The following is a 20509-nucleotide window of genomic DNA, read 5'->3' on the forward strand; positions in this document are numbered from 1 at the left end:
AACAGCTTACTTGCAAAGCTGTCTGTGTGGAGGCTCATCTCCCACTACCAGTGTCAGTGTGATTCTTCCTTTTCATCAGTAAGGAAGCTATCGGGCCCTGAGGCCATGGCTTCTTGTGTGACCTTGTGCTCTGAGTCTGTCTGTCTCTGACCCAATTCCCTGGGCACACAGCATTTGGGCATTGTCTTGTCCCTCCTTTGCACCACATCTCCCGAGCTTTATTTTCTACTTCTAGAGCTCTATAAAACATTTAAAAAGAGTTCCTTAAGTCTTAACCCAAGAAGACTAGTGAGATGGCTCAGCAGGTGAGAGTGTTTTCAGTACAAGCCTGAGTCCCTTAGTTCAAATCCCAACCACCCAGGCAAAACAATTATGCGTAGCCACAAATGCCTATAATCCCAAATGTTCTTGGCACCCAAGATAGAGGACTGCTGCGGCTTTCCAGATACCAGTTCAGGTTCAGGTACAGTGACATACTGTCTCAAGGAAATAAGGCAGAGAGTCATAGATCAGGACACTCAACATTCTGGCCTATCTCTACACTTATGAGACATGCGTGTGCATACACCACACGTATACAACATACCATCCAATTTCCACACGTGTTGTAAAAAGGATATGCCTGCACGTGTTTTCTCCTTTACATCCTTTGAATGAGATTTATGTAATTGGTTCAGTTAAGAAGTCCTATTGAGCTGGGCGTGGTGGCGCATGCCTTTAATCCCAGCACTCAGGAGGCAGAGGCAGGTGGATTTCTGAGTTCGAGGCCAGCCTGGTCTACAAAGTGAGTTCCAGGACAGCCAGGGCTATACTGAGAAACCCTGTCTCGGGAAAAAAAAAAAAAAAAAAAAAAAAAAACAAACCAACCAACCAACCAAAAAAAAAAGTCCTATTGAAAGAACATCGATCTTAAAAATGATTGTTGAAACAACATGCATTTCTGCTTTGCTGAGAGAACTCAACTTCGTGCTTTGCGGTTCAGCTTGCGGGGGCAGGGGGGGGGAATCAAGAAAAAGATACACACGACCACTCTTGCCTCACAACAACTGGTTGAAACATTCTGATATATTTTCTTCTATCTTGCAAATGTATTCCCCAATTTGTTTGTGTCTTGCTTCCTCCATAAACGTATAAATTTCAAAATAAATTCCTTTTATATCTTTCAGTGTCTTGGTGATCTTATATTCCGTAAAGAGATGATAGATTAGATAGATAGATAGAGAGAGATGCCTTAATTTATGACTTGTTGTTGTTGCTGTTGTTATTGGAGTTAAGATCTCTCCCCACCAAGGTTTTGTTTTAGAAATAGATTGGGTAAATACATTTACATAAGGCTCTTGAGAGAGGTGGGTGCTTTTCTTAAAGTACCAAGGAGGCAGAAAGTTCCCAAACAGTGCAGAACACTTTCTGGGGCTTAGTAGCTACAGACAAAAGACTTGTCTCGAACTGCCCCCTTGGCTGGCTTCACCCCAGCTACTGTGCATAGGGGCCGTGTGGGGGGCGGGCTCACAGAGGCTTTGCATTCAGGGGGGGCTAGCTCTTGATGGGCTTATTTTCCTCAATTGACCTGCCTGCCTGGCACTTCGCAGCATGAGCCTTGGGAAGGGATGCCGGGAAAGTTCCTGGGTGAAGAATGCTCAGTCCACCTGGACCCAAGGCAGGGCAGTACAGGAACCCTGTATCAGCGGAAATAAAAACCGGCTGAATGCAGAAAGCGGAAAGGCGCCAGCTGAAGTTTGGGTCAGCCGGACCGCCGGCCGCAGCCTGGTGCTCGCTGTTCTGCTGCGTAAGAAGCTCTGGGGAGAGGCTGAAGGCTTTCCTGGCAGCCCTGGGACTTGGTTGGGAGTCTGCCTGGTATGCTGAGACAGCCCTTCCCTCCTTGCTCCCTCCTTTCAGAGTCAGTTCCGGGGACTTCTACCTGGACTGGCCTAGATTGGAGGGCCTTTAAGATGAAGTGCTTGGCTTTTTTTTTTTTTTTTTTTTTTTTTTCAGCTTTCATGACTGCCTTCAAATTCATTTTGGGAGGCTGGAGAGAGAGCTTCCCCAGATAAGTAGCTAAAACATTCAGATGTGTCCCCATGTTTGCTGCCGAGAATTTTCTAACACAAACGCATCTGTGTATATCGTGTTCGCGTTCAACAGTGACAATAGAGCCGAAGAGCTGTTGTTGAGAATAAAATAACCAATAAAATCGCACCGATCATCACGGATAGGGCAAATCAGGGTGCAGGAGATGGTTAGTCTGTAAAGTGCATGGTACACACGCGTGAAGACTGAGCTTGAACCCCAAAAATGCATGTTTTAAAAAGCAAGGCATGTATTTGCTTGTAATCTGGTACTTGGGAGAAGTGGAGACAGATGGGGGCGCGGGGGTAGTAGGGAGGCCTGGGACTTAATGACCACCTGAGCTGAATCAAGTTGGTAAGCCCCAGGGCAATAAGAGACCTTATCTCAGAAAAAAAATAACATAGAGCATGATCAAAGAGGACACTGGACATTGCCCTATGACCTGCAGTCACATGCCTACACACATATGAAAATGCACACACAAAACGGTACCGATACCCTTGCCCAGAAACTCAGCTTCTTTGTATAAATCCTAAAACAGGGTCATTCTGGAAGCCTGGGCAGTTGCTAAGTATGAAAGTAGCTGTGGTATGCGTGTGCACGCTCGTGTGTGTGTGTGTGTGTGTGTGTGTGTGTGTGTGCGCGCACGTGCACACATGCACTTCTGTCTCATCCGCACCCAGGACCACTGGTTTCGAAGAAGAAAACTACAAATTGTCTTATAACTTCCATACATGAGCCACGCCTGGTGTATACACACACACACACACACACACACACACACACACACACACACACAAGAAAATAAACAGTTCAACTGTATTCATCCTCAAGTCTTTTGAGCAGAGGCCACTGGGTTCTGGTATCTAATTGTAAGCAGCAGCAGCAGCCGCATCCCCCAGGCACAGATGGAAATATGCCTCTTGAAGCAATAACAATGATAGTTATAGGGAAATGTGAGCTCCTCTGACATGTTCGAGTTGGAAGACACGCCGTTCAAGTACAGGGCGATAATGCCATAGCAGGAATAGGGTCGATTTAGTAATACTTACAAACCGCTGGTAACAATCTAAGTTAGGATGCTGTTAGGTGTCTGTGCACCCACTTAAACATTTTTAAATTATTTGTGTGTGCTGTATGTGTATGTGGTGTGTGTGTGTGTGTGTGTGTGTGTGTGTGTGTGTGTGTGTAAGCCAGAGGTTGACTTTGAGCGTCTTCCTCTATGATCTCGGGGTTTTTTTGGGGGGTCGGGGGGGCAGGGCTTTTCACTGTCTGGAGCTCACAGTTTTAGCAAGGCTGCTGGTCATGGAGCCCTACGAGGGAGCCACCTGTCTCCATTCCCCCATGGCTAGATTTGCTCATTTGCTGTAGTTCCAAACTCAGCTCCTCCAGCTCGCATAGCAAGCACATCACCCCGGGAGTCACCTCCCCCGCCACATCCATCCATCCATCTACACGTGGAGATGATTCAACGAGGGAAAGACGGGAGTGCAGGTGGTTCTCTCTGCCGGACAGAAATGAGGCAGATGGTTTTGATTTGTTCTGAGACCTAATTCCCACGTTTCGTGCAACCTGCTCTGTTGCTTTTCAAAAGAGTTAAGAGTCGTAGAAAGGAGAAAACACTTCAGCAGTCACAGGACCTGCCTGTGTCGTGGAGGCTTACAGCCAGGCTCTGAGCTGACTGGGATCAAAACTGATTTTCTAGAAAGATCTCTGAGCTCAGGTACTAACAGAAATGGATTTTTTTTAAGGTTTATAGGAACCAAGTGGAAGATTTAAGTATGAAGAAAAATGTTTCTCAAAAACAAAATCAGGAGGATTATTATCATTTCATTAAAAAAAAAAAAAAAGGTAACCAAGCAGTTACCTATAATTCCTTCCGGAGCTTTGTATACAAGCAGCACCTTGTGTGGCTTCAACCAGGGGATATTTAAAAGGTGCTCTCCTCACTAGAGTTTGACTTTCTACCAAGGTTATCTAGCATAGTCTATTTCTTCAACTCCTCACCTCTCTTCCTCAGTGGCATTCCTGTTAACTTTGAACTAATTTACAAACGACTTCAGCAAACTCTGCTGTCTGCATATATGACGAGCCCCTTCCAATGCTGTGTGTTGTGACTGCCTGCTCAATGTGTGTTCAATGATAAGCCCAGACCCTGAGTTCTTTTCTCCATCTCATCTCTACACGTGGGAATTTTCTAAACAACAGAGTCCGAGGGCAAACCTCAGACTCGTCAGACAGAGTACTCGTCAGCAAACCTTGAATAAGGTCGTTAGAGAGGGCAATGATTGGCAGGAGCTGGGGAGAAAGTTGAGTGGGTGAAGTACAAGCCTGGAACCCTGAGCGCAGGTCTTCAGTGTGCATATAAAAGCCTGGTGTGGTGACATATGTCTGTAGCCCCAGACCATGGAGTACAGAGGCAAGATGATCCTCTGGGCTCATTGAACAGTTAGTCTAAGATGAAACAGCAACTGCAGGGTCAACGAGAGACCCTCTTTCCAAAAGTAAGGCAGAGAGCAAGAGAGGCAGGGGAACCCTGTATTAAACTCTGGTCTCCACTTGTGAAAGCACTTGTGGGTGAATATGCCTGCTCACCAACATGCTTATACCCGCAAAAAAAAAAAAAAAAAAAAATCCAGCAATGCTGATAGAATTTTTGAGTGAAGAGAAATTCTGAGCAGATAGCAGCAACCTCCTCCGAATCTGACAACGGAATTGCTTTGGGCTTAGAACATTTCCAGAGTTGTTTAAAATTCTGCTGGAGGTGACTGGAGCTAAACAGGGTACACAGTCTACAGTGGAAATATGAGTAATCATAGCAAGTTCCAAAGTAATAGAGCCTCTAAACCAGCCTTCTCCATGACAGCACGTACCCCATGGCTAGTTGCAAGATGTAGAGAAAGCAAGCTGGGATCAAGCTAGAAGCTTCCTGTGTGTACTGCTTGAGGTGATAAAACATCAGTCACTTCACTCCATGAACCATAAAGCCAACCTGCTGGGCAAGATGTGCTCATCTGTGCAATGGTGGCACGGGGGGCGTGGAGGTAACCAACCACTCTCTGATTTCCCTCCCTAGGAAGGGACTCATGTCTGGTACCATAAAGCCTGCTTAACAGCCCATGCCTGTGGAGTTCATAAACCTAAGTCAGAAATGGACTGCTGCTTAACTAAATCTCTGTTTATACCCACGGGCAAAAGATACTCTCAGCCTCAGTCAGAGAAGCCTATTTGTGCAGTGAAGGGGGGTGGTGGTGCCCAAGATGCTTGGAATAAGTGAGAATGGAGGGCTCAACACAAACGAGGCATTTATCCCATCCCTTCTAAAGCTCAGGGGACATCCCTGAAGAAGAGACTGGAAGTGTGTAAGAGCAGGCAGACAGACTGAAGGCTGCGAACTCCTTCTAGATTCAGTTCTAGCCATTATGATCATAACTTCAAAATGCTGCAGCTACCAGTCTTGAGACTACACAAGGCTGGCCCTCTTTGATGTCCAACAAGGAACAGGGAGGGACTTGCAAAGCTATACCTTATTAATGAACTATTGGCTATTGATAAATTCTGGGGAGAGAAAGAACATTGGTTTTTTTTTTTTTAGTTGTATTTATGCTAATTCCACTAGGAGGCAAACTCATGGTTAAACTGACAACCCCAGTTAAACTCAGTGGATTACATACATAACAAATAGACAGGAACATGAGAAAGAGATCCTGTAGGGAGTAGGAGGATAGACAGGGGAAAGAGGGAAATGGGAAAAAGTAGTGGGTGACAGTGGTCAGTATGCTAAGTGCATGAGTGAAATTATCAAAGGAGAAATTTAAAGAAGAAAGGAAGAAGAAAAAGAGGAAGGAAGGAAGGAAGGAAGGAAGGAAGGAAGGAAGGAAGGAAGGGAGGGAGGGAGGAAGGAAAGAAAAAAAAAGACAAAATAACACCAAGAGTAAAAAATTTTGTCCTTAACAGACTTTATGGCCGTGACAGATGTCAGACCATTTTCTCTTTACACTTATATCTCCAGATCAGAACGGGCTGTTCTGTCTCCCTTGCAACAGGTTTTAGTGTGGCCACAAAATAAGCAATAACTCAGGTGTCAGAGGACGGTCTTGTAGGCGCCCACTAGTCATCTGGAAGGCAGGCGTTTTGCAGGGTGTCTCTTTGATGGCCTGTTAAAGAGCTGCCTGACCCTTCCTCTGCAGTGAGAGCTGTCTTTCTATTGTCTGTGGAATTTGCTCTGCGTGTTGAGGGAACTGCCAGCCCTGGCAGAGAGCAGGGGAGCTATAAAAGTGTCAGAATATTATGAACAGCCTGAAGACTGGGGCCCGTTCTGCGCTGGGCAGTGAGGGAGGGCTAATGGTGTGCAGCATGTAGGCTGTGCAGTGTTACCTCCATTCATCTGTGGAGAGGGGAGGGAGGGTATGGCAGACACAAGCAGGCATCACCCTCCAGCTCCAGATGTGGGACAGTTGATCTAACCGTCAAGGGCAATGGTAGTCTGCAGCGGGTCTAGGGAAAATCAGCACTAGAATTCCTTGTCTCCATTTCAGAATGAAAGATGCTCGGTTTAATCTTGACAGAGTAGTGATAGGGTTTCTATATTTGCTTTCGTCTAGAACAACCTGATTTCTGCAACTGGGAATTGACAGTAGTCCACACATTATTTTAACTTCATTTTTATAGACCTTTTGCATGCAGCATTAAGCATGCAGCCCCACCATCCAATTAAAAGGAAGCCTTATCAATTTGCAGAATAGTGCTCACAGAAAAACATTATTAAAAACACTACTCTGAATCCTCCATTCTTAAGGGGTGAGTATTTCAGGGCACCTGTGAGCATTTAGCCAACAATCTTGTAAATACCCAGTAGACATATTCATGTTTGAGGAACTTGTAGGCAAATTCTCACTTGGAGAGCCAGCCTTAGTTTTTATTTAGTTACTTTTTTGGAATTGAATTTCAAAGAGTTTTCCTGAAGATTACATGCAGGAGATGATGAAGGCAAGAATTGTGTTCTGTGGCATATCTCTTTGGCCTTGACTTCTGTCCTTGGCCTAGTTAAGGTAGATATCTCCTATGGGGGTTCTTACAAAAAGCCAGAGATAGCTCACAGGATGTGCGACTTGCTGATGGGAAGTCAGCCTGGACTCTGACTCACTTGGCTGGGTGGTCTTGAGCCAAGTGAGCAAGACTGTTGACTTGAAGGAATTCTGTGATTCCAAGAAGCCATGTTACACGGGGAGATAATCATAGGTTGGATCTGATTCTACAGCTCAGAAGGCTGGGATGTACAATGCTACTTCTTGTGCCCAAGTGACCTGAAGATGCCCCCCACACCCCCACCCCGCCAAGCTCCTTTTAAAAGATTGAAAAAAAAAATTAGGTAGGAAGACAGCTTTCTCTGTAAAATGTTTGATATGCAAGAATGTAGACCCAAGTCTTATTCCTCAGAGCCCACATAAAAGAAACAAGGATGGCAGAGCATGTCTGTAATGCCAGGATTGAGGGCACAGAAACAGGATCACTGGGACTTTCTGGCTAGCTCCTGTAGCCAAACTTGTAAACTCTAGGCTCATTGAGAGATCCTCTCCCAAAGAGTGAAGGGAACAGTGACTGAGAAAGTGACTGTGAACTTTGACCTTTGGCCTTCATACACGTGTGCATGTGTACCCACATATATGCACCCACACACCCCCACACACATATCCATAATGTATATATAAAGTAGTTCTCATAAATTCACTCTGAAGACCATTTTCTGTCCTTGGAGATTTCTTTCCAAGACAAATATCCTAGCTCAGATTTCTCATATTATATTTCAACTTTCATGCACAACCAATCTCAGGTGTTGTTTCTTGGGTGCCATGTACCTGGTTTTCTTAAAGGTTTTACTTTAATTCTTTTAAAAATTTATATGTATGCATGTGTGTCAGTGTAAGTATATGCCATGTATATTTGTGTCACCAGCCTCCGGGAGAGGGCATTAGATCCCTGGAGCTGGAATTGGAGGTGGTTGTGAGCTGCCTTGCATGGGTTCTGGGAACTAAATGCATGTTTCCCAGGAGAGCAGCAAGTACTCTTAACCATTGGGCCATCCTTCCAGCCCCTGGGCTTGTTGTTTTGAGACAGGGTTTCTCATTGGTCTGGGATCCCTAAGCTAGGCTGGTGATCCAGTGAGCCCCAGGGATCCACCTATCGCCACTTCACCAGCCTTGGGATTACATGTGTGTGCCATCGTGCCTGCCTGACTCTTTTATGTGGGATCTGAAGATCAGACTCAGGCCCTCTCGTTTGCATGCTAAGCACTTTACTGGCTGAGCACTCAAATATTGATTTTAAAAAATTCACTGAAAAGCAAATGAAAATGAGGAATGTCATTTTCCTCTCCAGGCACATTAGTCTTGCCTCTAGTGAGAGGGGATGAAGGGAAAAGCGGGGCATGACAACAAGAGCATCCCAGACACTGAGAACACCTCAGTGAAAAGTCAGGAAGCCAACAGCTCAAATCTGTAGCTTGCCCATTCTTTGCCAATGAGTTCTTCTGGGGCAAGGTACTGACATTTGGAAAGCTAAGCCTTTGTTGGGGCCATTGGATTAGCGGGGCAAGGTTGAAGGAAGGGAAAGGTCTCCATGTTGATATTCTGATCTGGTTCCTTGGGTAAAACTGGATGAGAGCTCTCTGTACATGTGTGTGTGTGTGTGTGTGTGTGTGTGTGTGTGTGTGTGTTAATTAATTATCAGATATAAACTAGGAAGAAGTCTCACTAAGAACTCAGTTTTAACAGTAAGGGAACTGGATAGGCATAGAAATAAAAATATCCCCATAATGGATCCAAGAGCTCTTCTGTCCTATCTGTGCCTCACTCAGAGGAGCTGGAAAGACAAGGAGGGTCCCCACTGGAAGCACATTGGCATTTGATAGCTACATACGTGGCTTTAGACCTACGTGTATAAAATGGAATATGATCAAGCTACAAATTCTGCATTCATTAAGCATTTTAAGTCGAGCATCCCACAGCATGGGGGATGGCTAAGTTGGTAAAACACTTGCCTTGCAGGCATGAGGGCATGAGTAGGATCCTAAGAACCCATGCTTTAAAAGGGATGGGCATGATGGCATGTGCTTGTCACCCCAGCACCAGGGAGATGGAGATAGGGGGATCCCTGAAGGGCGCGATGACCAGCCAGCCTAGCATTCGGAGAGAGGCCCAGACAAGTGAGAGACTCGGTTTCACAAAATAATGACATGATGTCTGAGGACTGACACCTGAGCTTGCTGCCTGGCTTGCCCATGCACATGCACACACACACACACACACACACACACACACACACACACACACACACACACACGCCTACATCCACACACCTGCACACACACATCACAGACCTACCCGACCCCTGCCCCATCAGTTCCTTCACTCACAAACATCATTTTGTTGTCGACAGTGGCTGTTTACCCCTGACCTTGGCTGAAGGCAACACATCTCTCCACACTTGAAAGCCACACACACAGCACTTTCACACACAGCACTTTCTCCAGGGACCGTCAAGTGTGAGACTTATTTGTAAGATACCAGGCATTGTTGCTTCATCACAGGCCACCCAACTAATTTCCTTTTTGCCCTCGGCCAGATTACAAACAAAGGCCCTAGAGACAGATGTCTGGAGAATTAATTTATTTAAAAAGAGACTAGCTTGATAATATGTGTGATAATAAAATAAATGAATATGTTCAATATCTTATAAAACAGTTAGCAATCACACAATGGAGGGTTCGTTGTCAGTTTGTTACCATGTCTCATTACACCCTGCAAATAGTTGTAAAATAAGTGTATTATTCATGAACCAACATGCTTTAATTACTGTTAGTGTGCATTTAGTTTTCAAATGGGAGTTAGAGTTGTCTATAAATCCCAGCTTCCAACTCTGCTCGAGGATGTTCCCCAAGAAGGGGCCACCAGCTGAGGTCCCCCCGACCCCCAGGCTTGCAAAGATGGCTAGAAGAAGGAATTCCCCGTCTCCTATCATGAAACAGGGCTGGTGGCTCCCAGCTTTGGATCACCCAACAAAGAACCAGCTTCCAAGGCCATCAGCCACCAATGTTACCCTGTGCCCAAGCCAGTCCGGACACATGTGGGTAGGATCATTCATCAGCCCCATTCTCTTTATGATCTTGGCTTGAAACTTAACGAGCAGTGGGATAAGAGCAGACAGAGGAGCAAGAACCTTGCTAGATATGTTCTCTTACCTGTCCAGCACTCATCAGGAAACAGGCCCTTCCCTCAGGGTATCATTAGTCCAAGGAAGATAAGTGCACCGTAGAGGAAACTCAAACCAGAGCCCGAAGCCAACTCCATCTGGACCGGTTGACACTCAGTCGACAGGCAGAGGCATGAGCCATTATAACAAGGGCTGAAAGCAGTATTGCCTTTTGAGGTGGTTTGATACACAGCTAAATCTAACCAGTACACGTGTTATATGGGAAGCCTTTGGCTTGCCTCCGATAATCCTCAAAACAAAGATGTCTGCTTACACGTTTGCTTTTTCTAGAGGGTGTATGAGCAATGGAGATATCAATTCAAGAGAAAGTCACAAACTAATTTACAAAGAAAATGAGCCCTGCAAGGACAGCTACTCTAACTGGAAGGCTTGATTCACCGCATCAAGCTGCTTCTCCTTTGAATAAAAGTGTTCATGGGTTTAGGGGATGAAAGACACAAGGACTCTCGATAATGCATGGCAATTCTTCACTTCGGTGTTGGGTATTTTAGGCCAAGCACCCAGATCCTTGATTGTTAGGCTAGCGATCACATTAGAAATAGTGAAGACAGTGATGGTCATTTTAGCTCGTAAATGACTTAGTGTCAACAGGTCCAGATGGAGTTGGCTTCAGGCTCTGGTTTGAGTTTCCTCTAGGGTGCACTTATCTTCCTTGGACTGCTGATGCCCTGAGGGAAAGGCCTGCTTCCTGATGAGTGTTGAGCATGTAAGAGAGCTTCATTGCTTAGCATGATTCCCCATCACATCATGAACTAGGAATGCTGCTATGTGTCTATAGTCCTAGCACTCAAAAGATGGATCAGGTGGATAGGGGGCTCAGGAGTTCAAAACCATCCTTGGCTACATAGTAACTTTGAAGCCAGCCTAGGCTACCTATATGAGACCGTGTGTTTTTTAAAAAATGGAGTTATCACACCCACGGGAGTATGATAACTGCATTACTAGCTCCAAGAGATGCAATGCTTGTTAGTGTTTTATCCATCTGAAAATGGAGTGGTAGAACCAGGAGCAGAAGGAAGGGCATGGGGTATCTCCAGCCTGCACTGCCAGCCAAGTTTTCTCACAAAACAAGCTCATACCTTCCATCTCCCAAGATAGCCTTTCTCAACTTTCCCTACCCTGGCTTCCTAGAGCCACCAGGTTGGTGAAACTCCAGGCTCCATTGGAGCTCAGCTAGAAGGCCTGGAATGAACTTCAGACAAGCATCTGGCTTCAAAATGACTACCTCTTTACATGGGTACAGAGAAATGTGTGGACATTTGGGTTTCTGACTGATGTTTGTGCACAAGTTGTGCTGACCCTTACCCCACACCACTTCACCCTCACTTGAAGCTTCATATCCCTCATTATTTCTTTTCTGGGTGCCCTGGGGGTAACTCCTATGTATCTATCAAAATCTACAACTCAGTGGAGTCATCAGGTGACTTTCCAGAGTCAGCCAAACATGTCTGCCTCTAGTTCCACCAAACCCTGCCTTTCCTCTGCTGTAAATGTCTGTGTCATATGAATGTGTTAGCCCCATCTTTCTCCATGTCCTACACATCCATGAATGTACAAAAATCCCCCAAAGTCTTACTCAGATGTTCAGACTTGAAACACCAGAGGACATGAGTGGATCCAGCCTTTGAGGTAGAACTAGAAGCCCACATCCCCATTTCTTACCCCTGAGTAGGTCTTCTCTTTTAATTCCTTCCTACCTTGTTATCCAGGCCCCTTCAACACATCAGAAGATTCTCCATCCCTCTTTCTGATAATGCTCAAAGACCAACACTTTCAACACCCCCTTGCTTCTGTCTCCCAAGTGCTAAAATTATAGGCAGAAGACAACATACAAAGCTGAAGTTTCTTTTCTGTTTTCTTTTTTCTTTTTTGGTCTGTGTGCATACATGCATTTGGGTGCAAACTGTGGTCAGAGGTTGATGTTATGTGTCTTCTTCAGTTGCTTTCCCTCATAAATATGTATTTGTTTCTTAGACACAGGGTCTCTCTGTGGGTCAGCCCTGGCTGCCCTAGAATTCACTCTGTAGACCAGGCTGGCTTTGAACTCACTGAGGTCCACCTGCTTCTGCCTCCTGAGTGCTGGCATGAGGAGTGGCCATAACCTTTTATTTACTTTATATTTATTTATATTATCCCCCTTATATTTTGAGGAAGGTCATTTCTCTGAACCTGGAGTTCACCAATTCAGCTAATCTGGATGCCGGAGAACCACAGAAATCCTCCTGTTTCTGCCTCTCTGGTGCTGGGATTTAACAGCACTGTCCTATTCAGTTTTTTTTTTTTTTTTTTTTTTTTTTTGTATAGGTTCTGGGGAATTGAACCCAGGTCCTCATGCTCACATAGCAAGCATGTTAATAACTAAGCCATCACCTCTGCCCCACACAGCTCCTTCTTATTATGAGCTTTAAAAGAAATATACTCCATCCACAGGGCCGTTGACTCTTAGCTCTCCAGGGACAACCTAGTAAGTTTTACAGCCATCCAGAGCGCGCAAGAGGACATTTGTAATTAAATTCTTTAGTGCTCTACTTGACCCCATTTCAACTGGGCCATAAGTTTTGGGGGGAAAAAACACCCTCTCAAGTCCAAAATTTTAAATAATGCTTATGAGTTGGTTTAGAACACGGGCTGCTCATATTACCCCAATGGTGGGAAAGACTTTGATCACTGGGACTGATCTCGGGACACGGTCGGGGAAAGGACAATGACGGTTCCAATTAAAATGTTTTCAGGAGTCTCTGCATAACAACAGGAACTTGCCTATAATTACAGATGAAATAATAATTAAAAAGAGCCCTTGTAATCCTGTGTGTAGTAGCTCACGGTTGGTGTCTGGGTACCAAGACAAATACCTCCCTAGAATTGGGAGCCACAGGAACAATTAAAGAATAAATCCTGGTCTCTCATTAACACCCGACTCTATTAGCTGACTCGCTCTTCGGTCACATTAAAGCCTCATGGAGTTTGCTGGTGGCTGGGGAGGAAAACAGTTTGGACCCCACAGAAATGAACATGCAATTCCAGTCAGTAAATCTCTTCTGTAATTGGCTAATAAGTGTACTGCTTGGCAAATAGCTGCTGGAAACGGCAGATTGAATATTTTCCCCATTTTTCTCTCTTGCTTCTCAAAAGTATTTAAGCTTGGGGGTGGATCTCTTGAGCTTGAGACTCTGGGGACCTGGAAGCTTCAAGTAGGTGAGGTCTGATTTGGAGGCCACTCATGAGAAAGGTTCCCTTTTAAAACGTTCACATATATTTGGCATCCCTAAGACTCAGTACTACCAACTCAAGGCTGGGTCCTTCCTTCTTTGTTTGGCCAAGGACCTCTTGGTTGCCAATAGCAATACCACGCCCTGTAGAGACAAACTCTTTGTAGACATCATCAAACACAGTTCCCTGTAGGTCAAACTGCCCTCAGGGAAGAGTTGATAGTTCAGCCCAAGGTAACATGAGGGTCCCATCTTGGTAAACTATGAGGGGTCACCTTTGCTTTCTTCATTGACCTGGTTTCTGTTGCCATTTGACCTTTAGGGTGTTTCCTCCCAATTGTGGAATAGACTTGACCTGATTTGTGCTTCCAGATTTCTCAGGTTTTGACCTGACTGCCTTTATTAGTCCACCAATGATTTTTGTGAGGACCTTTCCTGGGGCTCACTCTTCTGAGAGTCTCCTGAGGCAACTGACATAAAGAAGGGACATCAAAGAAGTTTAACATGTCGAGAAACTCCTGAAAGGCTGTATCCAGTGCTTCTCCACATTAATTTCCTTGATCTGTTGTATAGCCAATAGTACTCTCCCTCAGCCCTGACTTCCTAATGACTGGTATTGCTCACCATTCTAGAATACTGCTCTCTGGGCATTCCGTAGCCCTTGCCATCTTGAAAATGGTGGCAATCCCTCTCAAAAAGATCAGACCCTTGGAAAAGAAGAAAATCAGTATTGCTTAAATCCCCAGGGTTTAGCATAAATCTGCATAGAGTAACTCAAAATTTGACTAGACTGACTGGGCTGAAAGCCCAGGGATTTCCTCTCTCTGCCTCTCCCATCCACAGCACCACACTAGGAGTTTGATATCTGAACTCGAGTCCTCATGCCTGCACAGTAATACTTTATTCAGTGAGCCATCTGCTCAGTCTCCAAAATCATCATCTTAAATAGACCATCCACGGTAGCACAGGATAGACCATCCATGGTAGCACAGGATAGACCATCCACGGTAGCTCAGGATGCTTCTCCTCTTTGTTTGATGAAGATCATTATGGGAGTGGCTAATCTAGAGGCTGTAGGGCATGGAGTGGCATGGAAGGATCCGGGTTCTCTCGTCAGATGTGAGTGAGGGAAAACTTATAGAGAAACATTGACTTGGAGACACTGAATCGACATTCAAGGCCAGAAACAGATACAGCAATGCTATCTCGGGAATGAAAATAAGTCTATTAAGGCAGATGGCCGTTCTGTCCTGTTGAAATGTAGTTGCTCCCCTGGGGCACTCTGATAAACTCCCTCTTGCATGAAAGGGTATGAGTTCAAGAATTTAGTGTCTGATCTTTGCCCAAGAAAAATGTTCCAGAATGAAGTTACCCTAATTGGAAATCTTTGTGTCAATCTACCAGCCTATCCATGCATTAATCCAGCCACCTAGCTCTCCATCCATCCATGTGTCCCATTATCAATCCATCTGTCCATCCCTCCTTCTGCTCTTCATCCATCCATCCATCCACCCACCCACCCATCTATAATTCAGTCTGTATACCTCCATGTGTCATCCATCCAGCTGCCCATTCAACAATCCATCCATCCATCCATCCATCCATCCATCCATCCATAATTCATCTATCTGTCCATCCATTATTCATCCATCCATCTATTCATCCAGAGATGGAAAAAGCTACCCACCTTTCCCAGCAGCTTTCCATTCATCTTTCAATAATTTTTGCCCACCCTCTTAGGCTCTCAGAAAAGCCTTGTTCTAATGGACTTCACATAGTGTAGTCGTATGACAAAGAAAACAAAAGCAACAGAGAAACAAGACAGCATGAGTTTGTAATAAACATTGTGAAGAAGACAAAACTGGGTGTTGTGGTGTAGAAGCCAAGAGGGGGAAGGGACTCTTAGAGCAGGTGCTCTAGGGAAGACCTCACTACGATGGGGGACATTTCACCTGTGCTGAGGACTAAGAAGAAAAGCAAAAGAGGGGCGAGTCCATCCAAGAGCCCCAAGGTGGTAGAGATCCAGGGGTCTCTAGCTGCAGGTCAGAAGGAGAACAGTTTAAGAATGTAAAAGCACCTGGAAGTGAATGACCTGTCAACAGGAAAATAATTGAAGCAGGTTTGGGATTTTGTTCTGCTGGGCGTTAATCCTTCTCTACAAAGACATCCCATCTAAAGTCTTTGTTCCCATCCCAGGGGTTCTGCAGGTGCATCAGGGAAGCCCTTCATTTCCCTGCATTGGAGGCCCCACAACTGAATGCTTCAGTACATACAGCTTCCTCTTGGTGAGCCCTGAAACGGGGCCCTTGGAGATCATGCATAGGGGAGGAGAGAAAAGGATTTTTGTCCCGGTAATTCGAACACTCTTTGTGTATGTCCCTGAGGCACTGCTGTCGCACTAGACATGCCATGGAGCAGGGTGAGGACATTTGCAGACTGCCACCATGGTCACGCAGCTCTTACTAGCTGCATCTAGACAAGGACACCTTCCCAGAAGGCTTGGTTGGTAGAAAGAAAGAAAGAAAGAAAGAAAGAAAGAAAGAAAGAAAGAAAGAGAAAGAAAGAATGAAGAAATTAATCATATGTGTCTTCACTAATTTCCATTTGAGTTCATGTCAAAACATTTTCATTAAAAGATGAAGGGGTTTGCACCCCTATAGGAAGAATAACACCAACCAACCAGACCACCCAGAGCTCCCAGGGACTGGACCACCAACAAAAGAGTACACATGGAGGGACCCATGGCTCCAGCTCTGTATGTGGCAGAGGATGGCCTTGTTGGACATCAGTGGGAGGAGAGGCCCTTGGGCCTGAGGGGGTTTGATGCCCCAGTGTAGGGGAATGTCAGGGTGGGAAGGTTGGAGTGGCTGGGTGGGTAGGGGATCACCCTCATAGAAGCAGGGGGTGGGGGGATGGGATAGGGGGTTTCCAGAGGGGAACCTGGGAAAGGGTTTAAAATGTAAATAAATTAAAATCCAATAAATAAAAAGAAAGCTTAAAAAAAAAGATGGAAGCTGGAGAGACTGTCCCAGCACACCCAAACCAATGTGAATTATCCAACAATTTTGCTTTGAAAATAACCACTGCCCATAACATCCTAGAATGAGCCCAAATTCCATTCATTTTGTTTCTTTCTAAATATGCTTACAATGTCCGCGTAAGACATCTTTCTCCAGTATTTTTGTCTTTGCTTCCCATTTTAAATGTGTGTGTGTAAGATTAGATATAGATATAGATATAGATATAGATATAGATATAGATGATATAGATAGATATAGATATAGATATAGATATAGATATAGATATAGATATAGATATAGATATAGATATAGATATAGATATAGATATAGATATAGATATAGATCCCATTGAGATTCTAACCTGGATTCTCTCTGCTTATTTTCCAGTTTCTGGTATGCTTGACATGGAAATAGATACTTTTTGCTAATCTGAATTTCTCCTGATACATAGAGATTTTAAAAAGATTACTGTATCTTAAATTGTGTGTATGTGTGTTTGTGTGTGTGTGTGTGTGTGTGTGTGTGTTGACAGTTCATACATGTGAGTTTAGGAGGCAGATGGGGAGGCCAGAAGCATCGCATCCCCCTAAGTAACTGCACTTGCCGGCAGGCAGTTAGGAGGTGCCTGGTGCAAGGACTGGGTTTCTTGGGTCTTTCTTGAGCACCAGGCCAGAATTTTACCACTAGCTACATCTTCAGCCCTCGGATTTCTTCTTCCTCTTTTTTAAAGAGTTACCTACAAAGCGTTAAGACGGCTGCTTTGAATTAAATGTGCTACCTGATCACAAACGGTGCTTTACAGAATTCAAAGCCAATTTTCTCTTCCTTACGGTCTTGCTAATATGATCCGGCATCTGAAATAATAACTATATTTCCAACAGCCTGAGCTCCCCCACTTCTTTTAGCTCTCTAATTTCTTACATGATTCCCCTGGTTTTACAAGTATTTTTAATAGACCAATGTTCCAGATTTTTCTATGCAGTCAAATCCTTCCCTAATCAGAAGCCTTGTTTTTCCATAGGAATTTAATTCCCTCTGCAGAATTGTACCAGGGCTGGGCCGTTCTGGTTTACATTCTCTGACATGTTTTCCCTCCCCTGAAGATTAACTTAACCATCGCGTGGCTCTGCCTCAATCCTTCGTATCTCATTTTCACTTTATTCTGCTCCTGCTCAGTCGCCTACGTTGCATACTGCTGAAGATGGGGCTCTCAGACATGGGGGTGAGCTTTCATAGATGCTGCCCGTTCCTGCTTCTTAAGCCGCAGGTGATGCTCAGAGAGGCTGGAATCAGCACCCAGACCTTGGACTCTTAACAAAGTTGCACAGCTGGGTGCACAAACCGCACACAGCTATGAAGATGGGTCATTCCTGTGGGTGACCCAAAACAAATTTGTCTTTAAAATAATCAGCTCTATTGGTCATTTATCATAGAGGGACATAGAGCACCGATTTGGTAAGAGTTGTTTTGTTAAAGTTTGCACTACCCAGAAGTTCTAAAATCCTTTCTTTAAATGACTGGCTTGCAACCTCCCAGGACTTGCCTTAAAAAAAAAAAAAACCCTCTTCGGTTTAAATATTCTTCTATAGAGGAGCTGCCTGCTCTTCTGTAAACCTGGTCTCCTTGATTCTATGTCTGCTTCCCTCCTTTGACCTTAACACACCACCTCCTGTTTCCTTTCTTCCTTCCTCCCTCCCTCCCTTCTTCCCATCCCGGTTTCCTTCTCTCTCCCATTATAACGGTATCTGCCGCAGGATCTGCCTTCTCCACCATCCTGAATTCCGCACATCTGTAACCCCATGTGATTCTGCTCCTTGCCAAACTCTGAACTGTGCCAGACCTGAAGAAGCTGGTGCTTAATAAGAGTTTGGTAAGTGACTTAAACACACACACACACACACACACACACACACACACACACACACACACACGCCCCAGAGGTGACAGGTTCCCCCACCCCCCACCTCAGCTATCTGGCCTGAGCTTCTGTGTGAACTGCATTAGCCCTGTGTCTTCGCCATCTCATCACCCTGCTTCCAGTTTGCAATAAATCACCATTGCCGTGTACCCACCAATTTAAAAAACATCGTTCTCAGTTCTCTGGCCAGAAGTGGCTGCAGATTCTCCCTCCCCTAGAGAGTATGGAGACATTGTAGTTCTGCCTGGTGCCTCCTCCTTCATGCCTTGAGCAAATATTTCTCAGGGCTGTATTATCCTTGCATAGAAGGCCAGACAAAGAAAAGGGGGCTTTCAGTCAAATTGCACCAGCTGGTATCCAGGCCTCTGATTGAGACGATCCACGGAGAGTTGTAGTTGTTTTGAGTGTTTAACTATACTGCTGCCTTCAGTCCCTTAAGAGGCCACAGAGAAACACAACTTCTTTGCCTGTGACAGAATGAGGGACTTGAGCTAAACCCTGAAGATTCTCTTGCTTTGCATCTTGCTTTTGCTTCCAGTACATCACGGGCCATGTCTCTTTCTGGTGCTTGGGGGAGACTGTTCTTCTGAGTGACAGAGAGAGGGTGTGACAACGTATCATTCAGTGGTGAAGAGCCCAGCTCTGAGGCTCCCGAACATTTCCTGTCTATTTATAGAGAATCTGGGATCCCATCCAAGCAAGCCTGCTGAGGGCCTCAACCAAATAATAAGCTCTGTTTGAAAAAAAATCTGTGACGTGATGATTCTACCAACCCAGGTCATCAGCTCACCTCTTCTTGGGCTAGAAATGCAAGGGTGACCAGCGAGTCTTGTTGCCTGCAATAAAGGGATTCCCCAAGACTGGGTGTTTTTCAGGACCGAAACCAAGACGGTCCTAACTGAACTGCACTGTGGGTGGCCCCTGATTGTATTTCATTCCAATAATGCTAAGATTCTAATTGCAAAGCCCATCATCACCATTGTGGAGACCAGAACTGGGATCATTCCCAACAGCCCTACAGCTGCAAGCCTCAATCTCAATGAGGCTAAATAGGCAGGTCTGATGGGGCAGATTTACACACAATTGATTTTAATAGAGTAGACCAGGGCTTGCAGAGACAGCTCAGTGGGTAAGAAGGGTCTCTATGCAAGCACGTAGGATCTGAATTTGAATCCCTACTACCAACATGAAAAGACAGGCAAGCATGGGTATGCATGCGTCCATAACCCAGGCACTCTGTAGGAAGGAGGCAGAAGGATCATGCAGGCTTGATGGCTTCCAGATCAGCTCTGGGTTCAGTAGGAGGCCCTGTACCCAAGGAATAAAGAGGGAAGCCACAGAGTAGGACACCCAGTGTACTCCTTTGGCCCCTGCCTGTACACACACAGGTGTGTGCCCCCTTCCTCAGTACACATTAAGAATAGACTGTGTCTTCTATTTATTATGCCTAGATTCACACATAATCTTCATCATGAATATTTATTATTATTATTCCTATGAGCAAAACCTTGATGTTTAAAGCTAAGTACCATCCTTTCTCTCTTTCTCCGTCCTGTTTTTTCCGTCCCTCCCTCTGTTTCTCTCTCCTTCCGTCTGTGTGTGTATCACACATGGATCTCTTCAAATGAAATATCCTCCAGATGCCTAACTTCAGAAAACCTTTAAAGCAAGTCACTCCAGTTTACAGAAGAATCAAGAATCCCTCGATTAAAATTAGCATCCTTCCTGACTCACTGGTCCATTTCATCCCAGCCTGCATACATCTAACAATAGTGGAGCAAGACCATCCCATAAGCTAAGTACGCTTCTAAAAAACAGACTTGTTCTGTAATGGGTTGAACAGTGACTGTTTTCGGCTTTGTGTCCCATATAGTCAATGTCACAACTACTTAGTTCTGCCTTCCTGGCAGGAAGCACAGACATAGGCTGGTACAAAAGGATGCATAAGATCGAGTACCATTAAAACTTTACCAGCAGACCCAAATTGGGATTTTCAATGACCTTGACTAAGTAGAGAGGCTCCC

The sequence above is a fragment of the Mus musculus genome, chromosome 8, assembly GCF_000001635.26.
Source record: "Mus musculus strain C57BL/6J chromosome 8, GRCm38.p6 C57BL/6J".
Taxonomy (NCBI): Eukaryota; Metazoa; Chordata; class Mammalia; order Rodentia; family Muridae; genus Mus; species Mus musculus.